Source organism: Pristiophorus japonicus, unplaced genomic scaffold, assembly GCF_044704955.1.
Source record: "Pristiophorus japonicus isolate sPriJap1 unplaced genomic scaffold, sPriJap1.hap1 HAP1_SCAFFOLD_257, whole genome shotgun sequence".
Taxonomy (NCBI): Eukaryota; Metazoa; Chordata; class Chondrichthyes; family Pristiophoridae; genus Pristiophorus; species Pristiophorus japonicus.
The window spans coordinates 927,116-947,424 of NW_027252307.1; the positions used below are offsets into that span (position 1 = coordinate 927,116).

At 51.9% G+C, this 20,309-nt stretch overlaps 1 pseudogene; it reads right to left on the minus strand.

Moving 5' to 3' along the window:
* The window catches only part of LOC139247099 (collagen alpha-1(XI) chain-like), a 350,100-nt pseudogene extending 330,810 nt beyond the window's left edge, over nt 1-19,290 (minus strand).
* Between the last annotated feature and the right edge of the window lie 1,019 nt (nt 19,291-20,309).

Consider the following 20,309-nt stretch of genomic DNA (forward strand, 5'->3'; position numbering starts at 1 on the left):
CCTGTTATACACACAGTGCTGGGACACTCAGTCCTGTTGTACACACAGTACTAGGACACTCAGTCCTGTTATATACACAGTGCTGGGACACTCAGTCCTGTTATACACACAGTGCTGGGACACTCAGTCCTGTTATACACACAGTGCTGGGACACTCAGTCCTGTTATACACACAGTGCTGGGACACTCAGTCCTGTTATACACACAGTGCTGGGACACTCAGTCCTGTTATACACACAGTGCTGGGACACTCAGTCCTGTTATACACACAGTGCTGGGACACTCAGTCCTGTTATACACACAGTGCTGGGACACTCAGTCCTGTTATACACACAGTGCTGGGACACTCAGTCCTGTTATACACACAGTGCTGGGACACTCAGTCCTGTTATACACACAGTGCTGGGACACTCAGTCCTGTTATACACACAGTGCTGGGACACTCAGTCCTGTTATGCACACAGTGCTGGGACACTCAGTCCTGTTATACACACAGTGCTGGGACACTCAGTCCTGTTATACACACAGTGCTGGGACACTCAGTCCTGTTATACACACAGTGCTGGGACACTCAGTCCTGTTATACACACAGTGCTGGGACACTCAGTCCTGTTATACACACAGTCAGTGCTGGGACACTCAGTCCTGTTATACACACAGTCAGTGCTGGGACACACAGTCCTGTTATACACACAGTCAGTGCTGGGACACTCAGTCCTGTTATACACACAGCGCTGGGACACTCAGTCCTGTTATACACACAGTGCTGGGACACTCAGTCCTGTTATACACACAGTCAGTGCTGGGACACTCAGTCCTGTTATACACAGTCAGTGCTGGGACACTCAGTCCTGTTATATACACAGTGCTGGGACACTCAGTTCTGTTTTATACACACAGTGCTGGGATACTCAGTCCTGTTATACACACAGTACTAGGACACTCAGTCCTGTTATATACACAGTGCTGGGACACTCAGTCCTGTTATACACACAGTGCTGGGACACTCAGTCCTGTTATACACACAGTGCTGGGACACTCAGTCCTGTTATACACACAGTGCTGGGACACTCAGTCCTGTTATACACACAGTGCTGGGACACTCAGTCCTGTTATACGCACAGTGCTGGGAAACTCAGTCCTGTTATACGCACAGTGCTGGGACACTCAGTCCTGTTATACACACCATGCTGGGACACTCAGTCCTGTTGTACACACCGTGCTGTGACACTCAGTCCTGTTATACACACAGTGCTGGGACAGTCAGTCCTGTTATACACACAGTGCTGGGACAGTCAGTCCTGTTGTACACACAGTCAGTGCTGGGACACTCAGTCCTGTTCGACACACAGTGCTGTGACACTCAGTCCTGTTTTACACACAGTCAGTGCTGGGTCACTCAGTCCTGTTATACACACAGTGCTGGGACACTCAGTCCTGTTAGACACACAGTGCTGGGACACTCAGTCCTGTTAGACACACAGTGCTGGGACACTCAGTCCTGTTAGACACACAGTCAGTGCTGGGACACTCAGTCCTGTTGTACACACAGTGCTGGGACACTCAGTCCTGTTACACACAGTGCTGAGACACTCAGTCCTGTTATACACAAAGTGCTGGGACACTCAGTCCTGTTATACACACAGTGCTGGGACACTCAGTCCTGTTATACACACAGTGCTGGGAAACTCAGTCCTGTTATACGCACAGTGCTGGGACACTCAGTCCTGTTGTCCAAACCATGCTGGGACACTCAGTCCTGTTGTACACACCGTGCTGGGACACTCAGTCCTGTTGTACACACCGTGCTGGGACACTCAGTCCTGTTGTACACACAGTGTTGGGACACTCAGTCCTGTTGCACACACAGTCAGTGCTGGAACACTCAGTCCTGTTATACACACTGTGCTGCGACACTCAGTCCTGTTATACACACAGTGCTGGGACACTCAGTCCTGTTATACACACCGTGCTGGTACACTCAGTCCTGTTGTACACACAGTGTTGGGACACTCTGTCCTGTTATACACACAGTGGTGGGACACTCAGTCCTGTTATACACACAATGCTGGGACACTCAGTTCTGTTATACACACAGTGTTGGGACACTCTGTCCTGTTATACACACAGTGCTGGGACACTCTGTCCTGTTGCACACACAGTCAGTGCTGGGACACTCAGTCCTGTTATACACACAGTCAGTGCTGGGAGACTCAGTCCTGTTATACACACAGTCAGTACTGGGACACTCAGTCCTGTTGTACACACAGTGCTGGGACACTCAATCCTGTTAGACACACAGTGCTGGGACACTCAGTCCTGTTGGACACACAGTCAGTGCTGGGACACTCAGTCCTGTTGTACACACAGTGCTGGGACACTCAGTCCTGTTACACACACAGTCAGTGCTGGGACACTCAGTCCTGTTGTACACACAGTGCTGAGACACTCAGTCCTGTTATACACACAGTGCTGGGACACTCAGTCCAGTTATACACACAGTGTGTGCTGGGACACTCAGTCCTGTTAGACACACAGTGCTGGGACACTCAGTCCTGTTATCCACACAGTCAGTGCTGGGACACTCAGTCCTGTTATCCACACATTCAGTGCTGGGACACTCAGTCCTGTTAGACACACAGTCAGTGCTGGGGCACTCAGTCCTGTTATATACACAGTGCTGGGACACTCAGTTCTGTTATCCACACAGTGCTGGGACACTCAGTCCTGTTATACACACCGTGCTGGTACACTCAGTCCTGTTGTACACACCGTGCTGGGACACTCAGTCCTGTTGCACACACAGTCAGTGCTGGAACACTCAGTCCTGTTATACACACAGTGCTGGGACACTCAGTCCTGTTATACACACAGTGCTGGGACACTCAGTCCTGTTATACACACAGTGCTGGGACACTCAGTCCTGTTATACACACAGTGCTGGGACACTCAGTCCTGTTATACACACAGTGCTGGGACACTGAGTCCTGTTATACACACAGTGCTGGGACACTGAGTCCTGTTATACACACCGTGCTGGGACACTCAGTCCTGTTATACACACAGTGCTGGGACACTCAGTCCTGTTGTACATACAGTGCTGGGACACTCAGTCCTATTATACACACAGTCAGTGCTGGGACACTCAGTCCTGTTATACACACAGTCAGTGCTGGGACACTCAGTCCTGATATACACACGGTGCTGGGACGCTCAGTCCTGTTATACACACAGTCAGTGCTGGGACACCCAGTCCTGTTATACACACAGTGAGTGCTGGGACACTCAGTTCTGTTATACACACAGTGAGTGCTGGGACACTCAGTTCTGTTATACACACAGTGCTGGGACACTCAGTCCTGTTATACACACAGTGCTGGAACACTCAGTCTTGTTACACACACAGTCAGTGCTGGGTCACTCAGTCCTGTTCGACACACAGTGCTGGGACACTCAATCCTGTTATACACACAGTGCTGGGACACTCAGTCCTATTATATACACAGTCAGTGCTGGGACACTCAGTCCTGTTCTACACACAGTGCTGGGACACTCAGTCCTGTTATACACACAGTCAGTGCTGGGACACTCAGTCCTGTTTTCACACAGTGCTGGGACAATCAGTCCTGTTTTCACACAGTGCTGGGACACTCAGTGCTGTTATACACACAGTCAGTGCTGGGACACTCAGTCCTGTTAGACACACAGTGCTGGGACACTCAGTCCTGTTGTACACACAGTGCTGGGACACTCAGACCTGTTGTACACACAGTGCTGGGACACTCAGTTCTGTTTTATACACACAGTGCTGGGACACTCAGTCCTGTTATACCCACAGTGCTGGGACACTCAGTCCTGTTATACACACAGTCAGTGCTGGGACACTCAGTCCTGTTATACACACAGTCAGTGCTGGAACACTCAGTCCTGTTATACACACAGTCAGTGCTGGGACACTCAGTCCTGTTATACACATCGTGCTGGGGCACTCAGTCCTGTTATACACATCGTGCTGGGACACTCGGTCCTGTTATACACACAGTCAGTGCTGGGACACTCAGTCCTGTTGTACACACAGTGCTGGGACACTCAGTCCTGTTACACACAGTGCTGAGACACTCAGTCCTGTTATACACAAAGTGCTGGGACACTGAGTCCTGTTATACACATAGTGCTGGGACACTCAGTCCTGTTATACACACAGTGCTGGGACACTCAGTCCTGTTATACACACAGTGCTGGGAAACTCAGTCCTGTTATACGCACAGTGCTGGGACACTCAGTCCTGTTGTACACACCATGCTGGGACACTCAGTCCTGTTGTACACACCGTGCTGGGACACTCAGTCCTGTTGTACACACCGTGCTGGGACACTCAGTCCTGTTGTACACACAGTGTTGGGACACTCAGTCCTGTTGCACACACAGTCAGTGCTGGAACACTCAGTCCTGTTATACACACTGTGCTGCGACACTCAGTCCTGTTATACACACCGTGCTGGGACACTCAGTCCTGTTATACACACAGTCAGTGCTGGGACACTCAGTCCTGTTATACACACAGTCAGTGCTGGGACACTCAGTCCTGTTATACACACAGTCAGTGCTGGGACACTCAGTCCTGTTATACACATCGTGCTGGGACACTCAGTCCTGTTATACACATCGTGCTGGGACACTCGGTCCTGTTATACACACAGTCAGTGCTGGGACACTCAGTCCTGTTCTACACACACTCAGTACTGGGACACTCAGTCCTGTTATATACACAGTGGTGGGACACTCAGTCCTGTTGCACACACAATGCTGGGACACTCAGTTCTGTTATACACACAGTGTTGGGACACTCTGTCCTGTTATACACACAGTGGTGGGACACTCAGTCCTGTTATACACACAATGCTGGGACACTCAGTTCTGTTATACACACAGTGTTGGGACACTCTGTCCTGTTATACACACAGTGCTGGGACACTCTGTCCTGTTGCACACACAGTCAGTGCTGGGACACTCAGTCCTGTTATACACACAGTCAGTGCTGGGAGACTCAGTCCTGTTATACACACAGTCAGTACTGGGACACTCAGTCCTGTTGTACACACAGTGCTGGGACACTCAATCCTGTTAGACACACAGTGCTGGGACACTCAGTCCTGTTGGACACACAGTCAGTGCTGGGACACTCAGTCCTGTTGTACACACAGTGCTGGGACACTCAGTCCTGTTACACACACAGTCAGTGCTGGGACACTCAGTCCTGTTGTACACACAGTGCTGAGACACTCAGTCCTGTTATACACACATTCAGTGCTGGGACACTCAGTCCTGTTAGACACACAGTCAGTGCTGGGGCACTCAGTCCTGTTAGACACACAGTGCTGGGACACTCAGTCCTGTTATCCACACAGTCAGTGCTGGGACACTCAGTCCTGTTATCCACACATTCAGTGCTGGGACACTCAGTCCTGTTAGACACACAGTCAGTGCTGGGGCACTCAGTCCTGTTATATACACAGTGCTGGGACACTCAGTTCTGTTATCCACACAGTGCTGGGACACTCAGTCCTGTTATACACACCGTGCTGGTACACTCAGTCCTGTTGTACATACCGTGCTGGGACACTCAGTCCTGTTGCACACACAGTCAGTGCTGGAACACTCAGTCCTGTTATACACACAGTGCTGGGACACTCAGTCCTGTTATACACAAAGTGCTGGGACACTCAGTCCTGTTATACACACAGTGCTGGGACACTCAGTCCTGTTATACACACAGTGCTGGGACACTCAGTCCTGTTATACACACCGTGCTGGGACACTCAGTCCTGTTATACACACAGTGCTGGGACACTCAGTCCTGTTGTACATACAGTGCTGGGACACTCAGTCCTATTATACACACAGTCAGTGCTGGGACACTCAGTCCTGTTATACACACAGTCAGTGCTGGGACACTCAGTCCTGATATACACACAGTGCTGGGACGCTCAGTCCTGTTATACACACAGTCAGTGCTGGGACACCCAGTCCTGTTATACACACAGTGAGTGCTGGGACACTCAGTTCTGTTATACACACAGTGAGTGCTGGGACACTCAGTTCTGTTATACACACAGTGCTGGGACACTCAGTCCTGTTATACACACAGTGCTGGAACACTCAGTCTTGTTACACACACAGTCAGTGCTGGGTCACTCAGTCCTGTTCGACACACAGTGCTGGGACACTCAATCCTGTTATACACACAGTGTAGGGACACTCAGTCCTATTATATACACAGTCAGTGCTGGGACACTCAGTCCTGTTCTACACACAGTGCTGGGACACTCAGTCCTGTTATACACACAGTCAGTGCTGGGACACTCAGTCCTGTTTTCACACAGTGCTGGGACAATCAGTCCTGTTTTCACACAGTGCTGGGACACTCAGTGCTGTTATACACACAGTCAGTGCTGGGACACTCAGTCCTGTTATACACACAGTGCTGGGACACTCAGTCCTGTTGTACACACAGTGCTGGGACACTCAGTCCTGTTATATACACAGTGCTGGGACACTCAGTTCTGTTTTATACACACAGTGCTGGGACACTCAGTCCTGTTATACCCACAGTGCTGGGACACTCAGTCCTGTTATACACACAGTCAGTGCTGGGACACTCAGTCCTGTTATACACACAGTCAGTGCTGGGACACTCAGTCCTGTTATACACACAGTCAGTGCTGGGACACTCAGTCCTGTTATACACATCGTGCTGGGACAGTCAGTCCTGTTATACACATCGTGCTGGGACACTCGGTCCTGTTATACACACAGTCAGTTCCGGGGCACTCAGTCCTGTTCTACACACACTCAGTACTGGGACACTCAGTCCTGTTATATACACAGTGGTGGGACACTCAGTCCTGTTGCACACACAATGCTGGGACACTCAGTTCTGTTATACACACAGTGTTGGGACACTCTGTCCTGTTATACACACAGTGGTGGGACACTCAGTCCTGTTATACACACAATGCTGGGACACTCAGTTCTGTTATACACACAGTGTTGGGACACTCTGTCCTGTTATACACACAGTGCTGGAACACTCAGTCCTGTTGTACACACAGTCAGTGCTGGGACACTCAGTCCTGTTATACACACAGTGCTGGGACACTCAGTCCTGTTATATACACAGTGCTGGGACACTCAGTCCTGTTATACACACAGTGCTGGGACACTCAGTCCTGTTGTACACACAGTACTGGGACACTCAGTCCTGTTATATACACAGTGCTGGGACACTCAGTTCTGTTTTATACACACAGTGCTGGGATACTCAGTCCTGTTATACACACAGTACTAGGACACTCAGTCCTGTTATACACACAGTGCTGGGACACTCAGTCCTGTTATACACACAGTGCTGGGACACTCAGTCCTGTTATACACACAGTGCTGGGACACTCAGTCCTGTTATACACACAGTGCTGGGACACTCAGTCCTGTTATACACACAGTGCTGGGACACTCAGTCCTGTTATACACACAGTGCTGGGACACTCAGTGCTGTTATACACACAGTGCTGGGACACTCAGTCCTGTTATACACACAGTGCTGGGACACTCAGTCCTGTTATACACACAGTGCTGGGACACTCAGTCCTGTTATACACACAGTGCTGGGACACTCAGTCCTGTTATACACACAGTGCTGGGACACTCAGTCCTGTTATACACACAGTGCTGGGACACTCAGTCCTGTTATACACACAGTGCTGGGACACTCAGTCCTGTTATACACACAGTGCTGGGACACTCAGTCCTGTTATACACACAGTGCTGGGACACTCAGTCCTGTTATACACACAGTCAGTGCTGGGACACTCAGTCCTGTTATACACACAGTCAGTGCTGGGACACTCAGTCCTGTTATACACACAGTCAGTGCTGGGACACTCAGTCCTGTTATACACACAGCGCTGGGACACTCAGTCCTGTTATACACACAGTGCTGGGACACTCAGTCCTGTTATACACACAGTCAGTGCTGGGACACTCAGTCCTGTTATACACACAGTCAGTGCTGGGACACTCAGTCCTGTTATACACACAGTCAGTGCTGGGACACTCAGTCCTGTTGCACACACAATGCTGGGACACTCAGTACTGTTATACACACAGTGTTGGGACACTCTGTCCTGTTATACACACAGTGCTGGGACACTCTGTCCTGTTATACACACAATGCTGTGACACTCAGTCCTGTTATACACACAGTCAGTGCTGGGTCACTCAGTCCTGTTATACACACAGTGCTGGGACACTCAGTCCTGTTATACACACAGTGCTGGGACAGTCAGTCCTGTTGTACACACAGTCAGTGCTGGGACACTCAGTCCTGTTCGACACACAGTGCTGTGACACTCAGTCCTGTTTTACACACAGTCAGTGCTGGGTCACTCAGTCCTGTTATACACACAGTGCTGGGACACTCAGTCCTGTTAGACACACAGTGCTGGGACACTCAGTCCTGTTAGACACACAGTGCTGGGACACTCAGTCCTGTTAGACACACAGTCAGTGCTGGGACACTCAGTCCTGTTGTACACACAGTGCTGGGACACTCAGTCCTGTTACACACAGTGCTGAGACACTCAGTCCTGTTATACACAAAGTGCTGGGACACTCAGTCCTGTTATACACATAGTGCTGGGACACTCAGTCCTGTGAAACACAGTGCTGGGACCCTCAGTCCTGTGAAACACAGTGCTGGGACCCTCAGTCCTGTGAAACACAGTGCTGGGACACTCAGTCCTGTTATACACACAGTGCTGGGAAACTCAGTCCTGTTATACGCACAGTGCTGGGACACTCAGTCCTGTTGTACACACCATGCTGGGACACTCAGTCCTGTTGTACACACCATGCTGGGACACTCAGTCCTGTTGTACACACCGTGCTGGGACACTCAGTCCTGTTGTACACACAGTGTTGGGACACTCAGTCCTGTTGCACACACAGTCAGTGCTGGAACACTCAGTCCTGTTATACACACTGTGCTGCGACACTCAGTCCTGTTATACACACAGTGCTGGGACACTCAGTCCTGTTATACACACCGTGCTGGTACACTCAGTCCTGTTGTACACACAGTGCTGGGACACTCAGTCCTGTTATACCCACAGTGCTGGGACACTCAGTCCTGTTATACACACAGTCAGTGCTGGGACACTCAGTCCTGTTATACACACAGTCAGTGCTGGGACACTCAGTCCTGTTATACACACAGGCAGTGCTGGGACACTCAGTCCTGTTATACACATCGTGCTGGGACACTCAGTCCTGTTATACACATCGTGCTGGGACACTCGGTCCTGTTATACACACAGTCAGTGCTGGGACACTCAGTCCTGTTCTACACACACTCAGTACTGGGACACTCAGTCCTGTTATATACACAGTGGTGGGACACTCAGTCCTGTTGCACACACAAAGCTGGGACACTCAGTTCTGTTATACACACAGTGTTGGGACACTCTGTCCTGTTATACACACAGTGGTGGGACACTCAGTCCTGTTGTACACACAGTGCTGGGACACTCAATCCTGTTAGACACACAGTGCTGGGACACTCAGTCCTGTTGGACACACAGTCAGTGCTGGGACACTCAGTCCTGTTGTACACACAGTGCTGGGACACTCAGTCCTGTTACACACACAGTCAGTGCTGGGACACTCAGTCCTGTTAGACACACAGTGCTGGGACACTCAGTCCTGTTATCCACACAGTCAGTGCTGGGACACTCAGTCCTGTTATCCACACATTCAGTGCTGGGACACTCAGTCCTGTTATATACACAGTGCTGGGACACTCAGTTCTGTTATCCACACAGTGCTGGGACACTCAGTCCTGTTATACACACCGTGCTGGTACACTCAGTCTTGTTGTACACACCGTGCTGGGACACTCAGTCCTGTTGCACACACAGTCAGTGCTGGAACACTCAGTCCTGTTATACACACAGTGCTGGGACACTCAGTCCTGTTATACACACAGTGCTGGGACACTCAGTCCTGTTATACACACAGTGCTGGGACACTCAGTCCTGTTATACACACAGTGCTGGGACACTCAGTCCTGTTATACACACAGTGCTGGAACACTCAGTCCTGTTATACATACAGTGCTGGGACACTCAGTCCTGCTATACACACAGTGCTGGGACACTCAGTCCTGTTATACACACAGTGCTGGGACACTCAGTCCTGTTATACACACAGTGCTGGGACACTCAGTCCTGTTATACACACAGTGCTGGGACACTCAGTCCTGTTATACACACAGTGCTGGGACACTCAGTCCTGTTATACACACAGTGCTGGGACACTCAGTCCTGTTATACACACAGTGCTGGGACACTCAGTCCTGTTATACACACAGTGCTGGGACACTCAGTCCTGTTATACACACAGTCAGTGCTGAGACACTCAGTCCTGTTATACACACAGTCAGTGCTGGGACACTCAGTCCTGTTATACACACAGTCAGTGCTGGGACACTCAGTCCTGTTATACACACAGCGCTGGGACACTCAGTCCTGTTATACACACAGCGCTGGGACACTCAGTCCTGTTATACACACAGTCAGTGCTGGGACACTCAGTCCTGTTATACACACAGTCAGTGCTGGGACACTCAGTCCTGTTATACACACAGTCAGTGCTGGGACACTCAGTCCTGTTCTACACACAGTCAGTACTGGGACACTCAGTCCTGTTGCACACACAATGCTGGGACACTCAGTACTGTTATACACACAGTGTTGGGACACTCTGTCCTGTTATACACACAGTGCTGGGACACTCAGTCCTGTTATACACACAATGCTGTGACACTCAGTCCTGTTATACACACAGTCAGTGCTGGGTCACTCAGTCCTGTTATACACACAGTGCTGGGACACTCAGTCCTGTTATACACACAGTGCTGGGACAGTCAGTCCTGTTATACACACAGTGCTGGGACAGTCAGTCCTGTTGTACACACAGTCAGTGCTGGGACACTCAGTCCTGTTGTACACACAGTGCTGGGACACTCAGTCCTGTTGTACACACAGTGCTGGGACACTCAGTCCTGTTGTACACACAGTGCTGGGACACTCAGTCCTGTTGTACACACAGTGCTGGGACACTCAGTCCTGTTGTACACACAGTGCTGGGACACTCAGTCCTGTTGTACACACAGTGCTGGGACACTCAGTCCTGTTGTACACACAGTGCTGGGACACTCAGTCCTGTTGTACACACAGTGCTGGGACACTCAGTCCTGTTGTACACACAGTGCTGGGACACTCAGTCCTGTTGTACACACAGTGCTGGGACACTCAGTCCTGTTGTACACACAGTGCTGGGACACTCAGTCCTGTTGTACACACAGTGCTGGGACACTCAGTCCTGTTGTACACACAGTGCTGGGACACTCAGTCCTGTTGTACACACAGTGCTGGGACACTCAGTCCTGTTGTACACACAGTGCTGGGACACTCAGTCCTGTTGTACACACAGTGCTGGGACACTCAGTCCTGTTGTACACACAGTGCTGGGACACTCAGTCCTGTTGTACACACAGTGCTGGGACACTCAGTCCTGTTGTACACACAGTGCTGGGACACTCAGTCCTGTTGTACACACAGTGCTGGGACACTCAGTCCTGTTGTACACCCAGTGCTGGGACACTCAGTCCTGTTGTACACACAGTGCTGGGACACTCAGTCCTGTTGTACACACAGTCAGTGCTGGGGCACTCAATCCTGTTGTACACACAGTGCTGGGACACTCAGTCCTGTGCTGGGACACTCAGTCCTGTTATACACACAGTGCTGGGTCACTCAGTCCTGTTATATACACAACGTGCTGGGACACTCAGTCCTCTCGTACACACAGTGCTGGGACACTCAGTCCTGTTGTACATACAGTGCTGGGACACTCAGTCCTTTTATACACACAGTCAGTGCTGGGACACTCAGTCCTGTTATACGCACAGTCAGTGCTGGGCCACTCAGTCCTGATATACACACAGTGCTGGGACACTCAGTCCTGTTATACACACAGTCAGTGCTGGGACACTCAGTTCTGTTATACACACAGTGCTGGGACACTCAGTCTTGTTATACACACAGTGCTGGGTCACTCAGTCCTGTTCGACACACAGTGCTGGGACACTCAGTCCTGTTATACACACAGTCAGTGCTGGGACACTCAGTCCTGTTCTACACACAGTCAGTGCTGGGACACTCAGTCCTGTTTTCACACAGTGCTGGGACACTCAGTCCTGTTATACACACAGTGCTGGGACACTCAGTCCTGTTATACACACAGTCAGTGCTGGGACACTCAGTCCTGTTATACACCCTGTGCTGGGACACTCAGTCCTGTTATACACACAGTGCTGGGACACTCAGTCCTGTTATACACACAGTGCTGGGACACTCAGTCCTGTTATACACACAGTGCTGGGACACTCAGTCCTCTCGTACACACAGTGCTGGGACACTCAGTCCTGTTGTACATACAGTGCTGGGACACTCAGTCCTGTTGTACACACAGTCAGTGCTGGGACACTCAGTCCTGTTATACGCACAGTCAGTGCTGGGACACTCAGTCCTGATATGCACACAGTGAGTGCTGGGACACTCAGTCCTGTTACACACACAGTGCTGGGATACTCAGTCCTGTTTTATACACACAGTGCTGGGATACTCAGTCCTGTTACACACACAGTCAGTGCTGGGACACTCAGTCCTGTTACACACACAGTCAGTGCTGGGACACTCAGTCCTGTTACACACACAGTGAGTGCTGGGACACTCAGTCCTGTTACACACACAGTGCTGGGATACTCAGTCCTGTTATACACACAGTGCTGGGACACTCAGTCCTGTTGTACACACAGTGCTGGGACACTCAGTCCTGTTGTACACACCATGCTGGTACACTCAGTCCTATTGTACACACAGTGCTGGGACACTCAGTCCTGTGCTGGGACACTCAGTCCTGTTATACACACATCAGTGCTGGGTCACTCAGTCCTGTTATACACACATCAGTGCTGGGTCACTCAGTCCTGTTATACACACAGTGCTGGGACACTCAGTCCTGTTATACACACAGTCAGTGCTGGGACATTCAGTCCTGTTATACACCCTGTGCTGGGACACTCAGTCCTGTTATACACACAGTGCTGGGACACTCAGTCCTGTTATACACACAATGCTGGGACACTCAGTCCTGTTATACACACCGTGCTGGGACACTCAGTCCTGTTATACACACAGTCAGTGCTGGGACACTCAGTCCTGTTATATACACAACGTGCTGGGACACTCAGTCCTCTCGTACACACAGTGCTGGGACACTCAGTCCTGTTGTACATACAGTGCTGGGACACTCAGTCCTGTTATACACACAGTCAGTGCTGGGACACTCAGTCCTGTTATACGCACAGTCAGTGCTGGGACACTCAGTCCTGATATACACACAGTGCTGGGACACTCAGTCCTGTTATACACACAGTCAGTGCTGGGACACCCAGTCCTGTTATACACACAGTGAGTCCTGGGACACTCAGTTCTGTTATACACACAGTGCTGGGACACTCAGTCTTGTTATACACAGTGCTGGGACACTCAGTCCTGTTACACACACAGTCAGTGCTGGGTCACTCAGTCCTGTTCGACACACAGTGCTGGGACACTCAGTCCTGTTATACACACAGTCAGTGCTGGGACACTCAGTCCTGTTTTACACACAGTCAGTGCTGGGACACTCAGTCCTGTTTTCACACAGTGCTGGGACACTCAGTCCTGTTATACACACAGTGCTGGGACACTCAGTCCTGTTTTATACACACAGTGCTGGGATACTCAGTCCTGTTACACACACAGTCAGTGCTGGGACACTCAGTCCTGTTACACACACAGTCAGTGCTGGGACACTCAGTCCTGTTACACACACAGTGCTGGGACACTCAGTCCTGTTGTACACACAGTGAGTGCTGGGACACTCAGTCCTGTTGTGCACACTGTGCTGCGACACTCAGTCCTGTTATACACACCGTGCTGGGACACTCAGTCCTGTTATACACACCGTGCTGGGACACTCAGTCCTGTTGTACACACAGTGCTGGGACACTCAGTCCTGTTGTACACACAGTGCTGGGACACTCACTCCTGTTGTACACACGGTGCTGGGACACTCAGTCCTGTTGTACACACAGTGCTGGGACACTCAGTCCTGTTGTACACACAGTGTTGGGACACTCAGTCCTGTTGTACACACAGTGCTGGGACACTCAGTCCTGTTTTTCACACAGTCAGTGCTGGGACAGGCATTCTTACAACAATAACAACTTGTATTTATAGAGCGACTTTAACGTATTCAAATGTCTCAAGGCGCTTTACTGGAGCAATTATCAAACTAAATATGACACCGGGCCACATCAGGAAATATTACAACAGGTGACCAAATGCTTGATCAAAGATGTAAGAGGTTACAGAGATAGAGGGATGTCGGGGCTGGAGGTTACAGAGATAGGGAGGGGTTTAGGGGCTGGAGGAGGTTACAGAGATAGGGAGGGGTGTCGGGCTGGAAGATGTTACAGAGATAGGGAGGGGTGTAGGGGCTTGAGGAGGTTACAGAGATAGGGAGGGGTGATGTCATGGAGGGATTTAAACATAAGGATGAGAATTTTGAAATTGACGCGTTGCTGGACCGGGAGCCAATGTTGGTCAGTGAGCACAGTGGGTGATGGGTGAGTGGGACTGGGTGCGAGTTAGGACACGGGGTCAGTGAGCACAGGGGGTGATGGGTGAGTGGGACTTGGTGTGAGTTAGGACACGGGGCAGTGAGCACAGTGGGTGATGGGTGAGTGGGACTGGGTGCGAGTTAGGACACGGGGTCAGTGAGCACAGGGGGTGATGGGTGAGTGGGACTGGGTGCAAGTTAGGACACGGGGTCAGTGAGCACAGGGGGTGATGGGTGAGTGGGACTGGGTGCGAGTTAGGACACGGGGCAGTGAGCACAGGCGGTGATGGGTGAGTGGGACTGGGTGCGAGTTAGGACACGGGGCAGTGAGCACAGAGGGTGATGGGTGAGTGGGACTGGGTGCGAGTTAGGACACGGGGGCAGTGAGCACAGGGGGTGATGGGTGAGTGGGACTGGGTGCGAGTTAGGACACGGGGCAGTGAGCACAGAGGGTGATGGGTGAGCGGGACTCGGTGCGAGTTAGGACACGGGGTCAGTGAGCACAGGGGGTGATGGGTGAGCGGGACTCGGTGTGAGTTAGGACACGGGGGCAGTGAGCACAGGGGGTGATGGGTGAGCGGGACTCGGTGCGAGTTAAGACATGGGCAGCAGAGATTTGGATAAAGTTTACGGAGGGTGCAAGATGGGAGGCTGGACAGGAGAGCGTGGAATGGTCAAGACTAGAAGTAACAAAACCACGTTGAGTGTTTCAGCAGCGGATGAGCTGAGGCAGGGTGGGGACGGGCGAGGTTAGGGAGGTAGGAGTGGCCGGTCTCGGTGATGGAGAGGACCCTGGGTCAGAAGCTGAGCTCAGGGTCAGATGGGACACCCAGGTTGTGAACAGTCTGGTTCAGCCTCAGACAGAAGTTGGGGAGAGGGATGGAGTCAGTGGCCAGGGAACGGAGTTTGTGGCGGGGACCGAAAACAATGGCTTCGATCTTCCCAATATTCAATTGGAGGAAATTTCTGCTCATCCAGAACTGGATGTGGGACAAGCAATCTGACAATTGAGAGAGCGAGGAGGGGTCGAGGGAAGTGGTGAGGTAGAGCTGGGTGTCTCAGTGTACATGTGGAAACTGACACTGTGTTTCCGGATGATGTCACCAAGGGACAACATGTAGATGGTGAATAGGAGGGGCCAAGGATAGATCCTGGGGGGACACCAGGGGTAACGATGTGGGGGGGGGGGGGGAAGAGAAGTCGTTGCAGGTGATTCTCTGACTATGATTAGATGGATAAGAATGGAACCAGGCGAGTGCAGTCCCACCCAGATGGACAATGGTGGAGAGGCGTTGGAGGAGGATAGAGTGGTCAACCGTGTCAATGGCTTCAGACAGGTCGAGCAGAATGACTCAGTGAGGACCTGCTGTAATGGGGAGAAGTCCTTTATACCTGTTGTTGTTGAGTAATTCCTCCTGCTGTGGGCCTGTCTCCATGTAAATGTCCTGCAATTACTGTGAGTGATTGGAAATTATATTTAACATCTCCCCGGCACTTTCTTCGTCACTGCAACCTGGCGGGAATGTCTGTGCTGACAGTTAGCTGGGCCAGTTCCCGCTGGAATACTTTGCTCGTTTGTTAAATGTTAGTTTGCTAATTTTACTCACTTTCATTTCCAGACTTTTAACTCTGAGCTGGCGACTGTGGAAGATCAGGGGCTTTCTGTCAACTGATCCTGCACATCTGGCTGGGATTCCCAGAGGTGCACTTCACTGGCACTCCTGGAGGTGGGAGAGGGTGCGGCCTGGGATTTGAACCTGCATTGTTGGCTTTGAATTGACTGCAGCACCTTTGGGATGGAGGGTTCGGAGTGACCAATCAGGGTGACCGGTTGCTGCGGGTTACAGACAAACATCTGCTCACTTAATCTATCCTGGTCGATAACAATAATTGGCTACTCGCTGGTTCCTGGAGAGATAATCTCCCAATCCTAGCCCTCGTCCATGACATCTGTAACAAGCTCAGTCGACTGACTATTGCTCTGGTTTTAACTCCCGCGCCCGTCGCTCGTACTTAACCCTTTCCCTCCCACCCACCCCCCGTACTTAACCCTTTCCCTCCCACCCACCCCCCGTACTTAACCCTTTCCCTCCCACCCACCCCCCGTACTTAACCCTTTCCCTCCCACCTACCCCCCGTACTTAACCCTTTCCCTCCCACCTCCCCCAGGCTGAACCCCTTCCCTCCTACTGTCCGAACTTAACCCTTTCACTCCTCCCACACAGTAGCTGGGTGAACAACCGCCAGCCGTTCTCTGTGGCTGCATGGTAGAAAGTCGGTTGAGACAGAATGGCGATCAGACACTAGTTGCCACATCAGAGGGGCATGCCACCAGCTGCCCCTACACTGGGCCTGTGCCAGTCTGGGGATAACTCTCCGAGGGTTACTGCAGCTGCCCAGAGCTGGGAGAAGGGGGAGGGGGGTGGGGGGAGGGGGGAGGGCGAGGCTGGTACAGGGTCTGGACACGGATGGACCTTGTGACTCGGAAAATGCCCATCTCCGAGCTCAGGGAGCGCGCGGGGCAGTCCAGGTCACTGCTCCCCTCACACCGCCCACACCGGAGGCAAAGTCTGGCACCGACCAACACTATCACACAGATTCAGAGGCTAAATGCCCCTTTATCTGACCCTTTAACTTAAGACTGGGTCTTATTTGCTGCTCATGCAAAGACTCCGTCTCAAATGCAATCAAATCCCAAAGAAAACCTGAACCAACAAAATGCTTTTCTTTTGTACAAGTCAATCCCACACTATGAAAGAATTGTCCTCCCCCCCCACACTCCCTGCATGTCAAACGTCCCAGAGGATCTCAGTATCACCGACCCTGGAACAAGCCATTTCAGCTGGCCAGCAGATCTGATCATAGAATCGGAGAGATTTACAGCACGGAAGGAGGCCATTCGGCCCATCGTGTCTGCGCCGGCCGACAAAGAGCTACCCGGCCTAATCCCACGTTCCAGCTCTCGGTCCGTAGTCCTGCAGGTTACGACACTCCAAGTATGTTTTAAATGTGGTGAGGGTTTCTGCCTCTACCACCCTTTCAGGCCGTGAGTTCCAGACCCCCTCAAATCTCCTCTGAACCTCCCCCCAATTACTTTAAATCTATGCCCCCTGGTTGTTGACCCCTCTGCCAAGGGAAACAGGTCCTTCCTATCCACTTTATCCAGGCCCCTCATCATTTTATACACCTCAATCAGGTCTCCCCTCAGCCTCCTCTGTTCCAAAGAAAACAGACCCAGCCTATTCAATCTTTCCTCATAGTCAAAATTCTCCAGTCTAAGCAACATTTTGCTTGGAGTTCGCTGTGATGTCCAGTCTGGGATTCACAAATTAATTTAAGAGTCAGTAATCAGGATGTGTTGAGTGTAATGTCCTACAGGGTTGCAAATGGCTCGGAGCTCCCTCCAAACTGGCAGCAATATTCCAGCCCGCCTGATCTGTCAGACAGCCAGTTCCAGCCCTCACTCTCAAAACTCCTCTCCTTCACTTCAAAACACTCCCAGTTATTTTTAGAAATGTTTTTTTTTTAAAGTAAGGAAAAAACCTGTGAAGTGTACACGGGGATGGGAGCAGGTCTGGACCATCACCCATTGACACACTGAGCCAGTGTGCTGGCAGCTGGCACTAGCTGGAGCGAACTCAAAACTCTCTGAGTTTTCTGCACGAGGAGGGGGAAAAGTTGGGGCGTTTGAAACATTTTTTGTTTGTCTGACTGCTTCTGCAAGCAGAGCGCGATGGGCAAAGTGGAGTTTCCCAAAATGCTGAATCAAGAGAAAGTGGAGGAAAGGTTTGTGCAGAGCTGTGAGTGGCGGGGAGGGGCTGGGTCTATCTGTCACAGGGACCCAGGGGAACTCGACTCCCCTGCCCTTCATTCAAAGGAATGCACTCATTTTAAACAATGTCATGTTTTCCAGATTCGGCAGCTCAAGAGCCTTTGCTTAATCTGCAAAGCGGAGGAAGAAAAGAAAAAGCCACTCGCAGAATCCAGTCCCTCGCAATCTCCCCAAACTTATGGCAAAGTTAGCAAAAAAAAAGTTTGTTGGTCAAAGGTGTGCAGACGCGGAGCCCCGGGGCAGGACAAGGTTACTGAGCAGGGCACCTACCTGCACTGGCACACGTTGTTAGTGTGAGGATGGTGGTCTGCAGTGTTAGGAGATAGTCCCATATTCTCCTCTTCCTCCTCCATCGGCTCCGGTTATCCATTCCGAACAGCGACCGGCTGACTTTCAAAACAAAAGGTTTGCAAAGTTGGGAATTGGCAAATTTAGTGATTGGGGGGGGGGGGGGGCGGGGGAAATCTATGAGGCCATAAGGAATTTGTAAATGTTTTGATGTCTCAGCCCCAGGTCTGGCTGCCTGTCCCCTCTCTCAGCAGACTGCCCTTCCCCCGGACTAACAGCAGCCCAGATCCTCTTCACACCGATTCCAGGGGCTGAACAATTCTGCAAAGAAAGTGCAGCAGAAAGGGATCTGGCGGTTTAAGAGCCCCCCCTCCCTCTCTCTCACTGCCCACTCAATGGGCTGACACCGCCCAGAACAGCCCCTGCACTCATTGGGCACCAGGGGAAGGCTTAACAACAGGCACAGCACTACTTCACCGGGCCGGCTTTCATTTCCAGCCAATAAACCCAGCCTCAAGTTTGAAGCGGCAAATTTAAACTTTGCAAAAAGTTACCAAATAAACACAGGGTCCCAACCCCCCCCACCCAAACACAGGGTCCCAACCCCCCCCACCCAAACACAGGGTCCCAACCCCCCCCACCCAAACACAGGGTCCCAACCCCCCCCCCAAACACAGGGTCCCAACCCCCCCCCCAAACACAGGGTCCCAACCCCCCCCCCAACACAGGGTCCCAAACCCCCCCCCCCAAACACAGGGTCCCAACACCCCCCCCCCCCCAAACACAGGGTCCCAAACCCACCCCCAACACAGGGTCCCAACACCCCCCCCCCCAAACACAGGGTCCCAAACCCCCCCCCCCCAACACAGGGTCCCAACACCCCCCCCCCAAACACAGGGTCCCAACCCCCCCCCCCCAAACACAGGGTCCCAACCCCCCCCCAAACACAGGGTCCCAACCCCCCCCAAACACAGGGTCCCAAACCCCCCCCCCCAACACAGGGTCCCAACCCCTCCCCCAAACACAGGGTCCCAAACCCCCCCCAAACACCACCCCCCCCCCCCACAAACACAGGGTCTAAAACACCGCCCCCCCCCCACAAACACAGGGTCCCAACCCCCCCCAAATACAGGGTCCCAACCCCCCCCAAACACAGGGTCCTAACCCCCCCCAAACACCACCCCCCCCCCCACAAACACAGGGTCCCAACCCCCCCCCAAACACAGGGTCCCAACCCCCCCCAAACACAGGGTCCCAAACCCCCCCCCCAAACACAGGGTCCCAAACACCACACCCCTCCACAAACACAGGGTCCCAAACCCCCCCCCCCAACACAGAGTCCCAACCCCCCCCCAAACACAGGGTCCCAACCCCCCCCCCAACACAGGGTCCCACCTCCCCC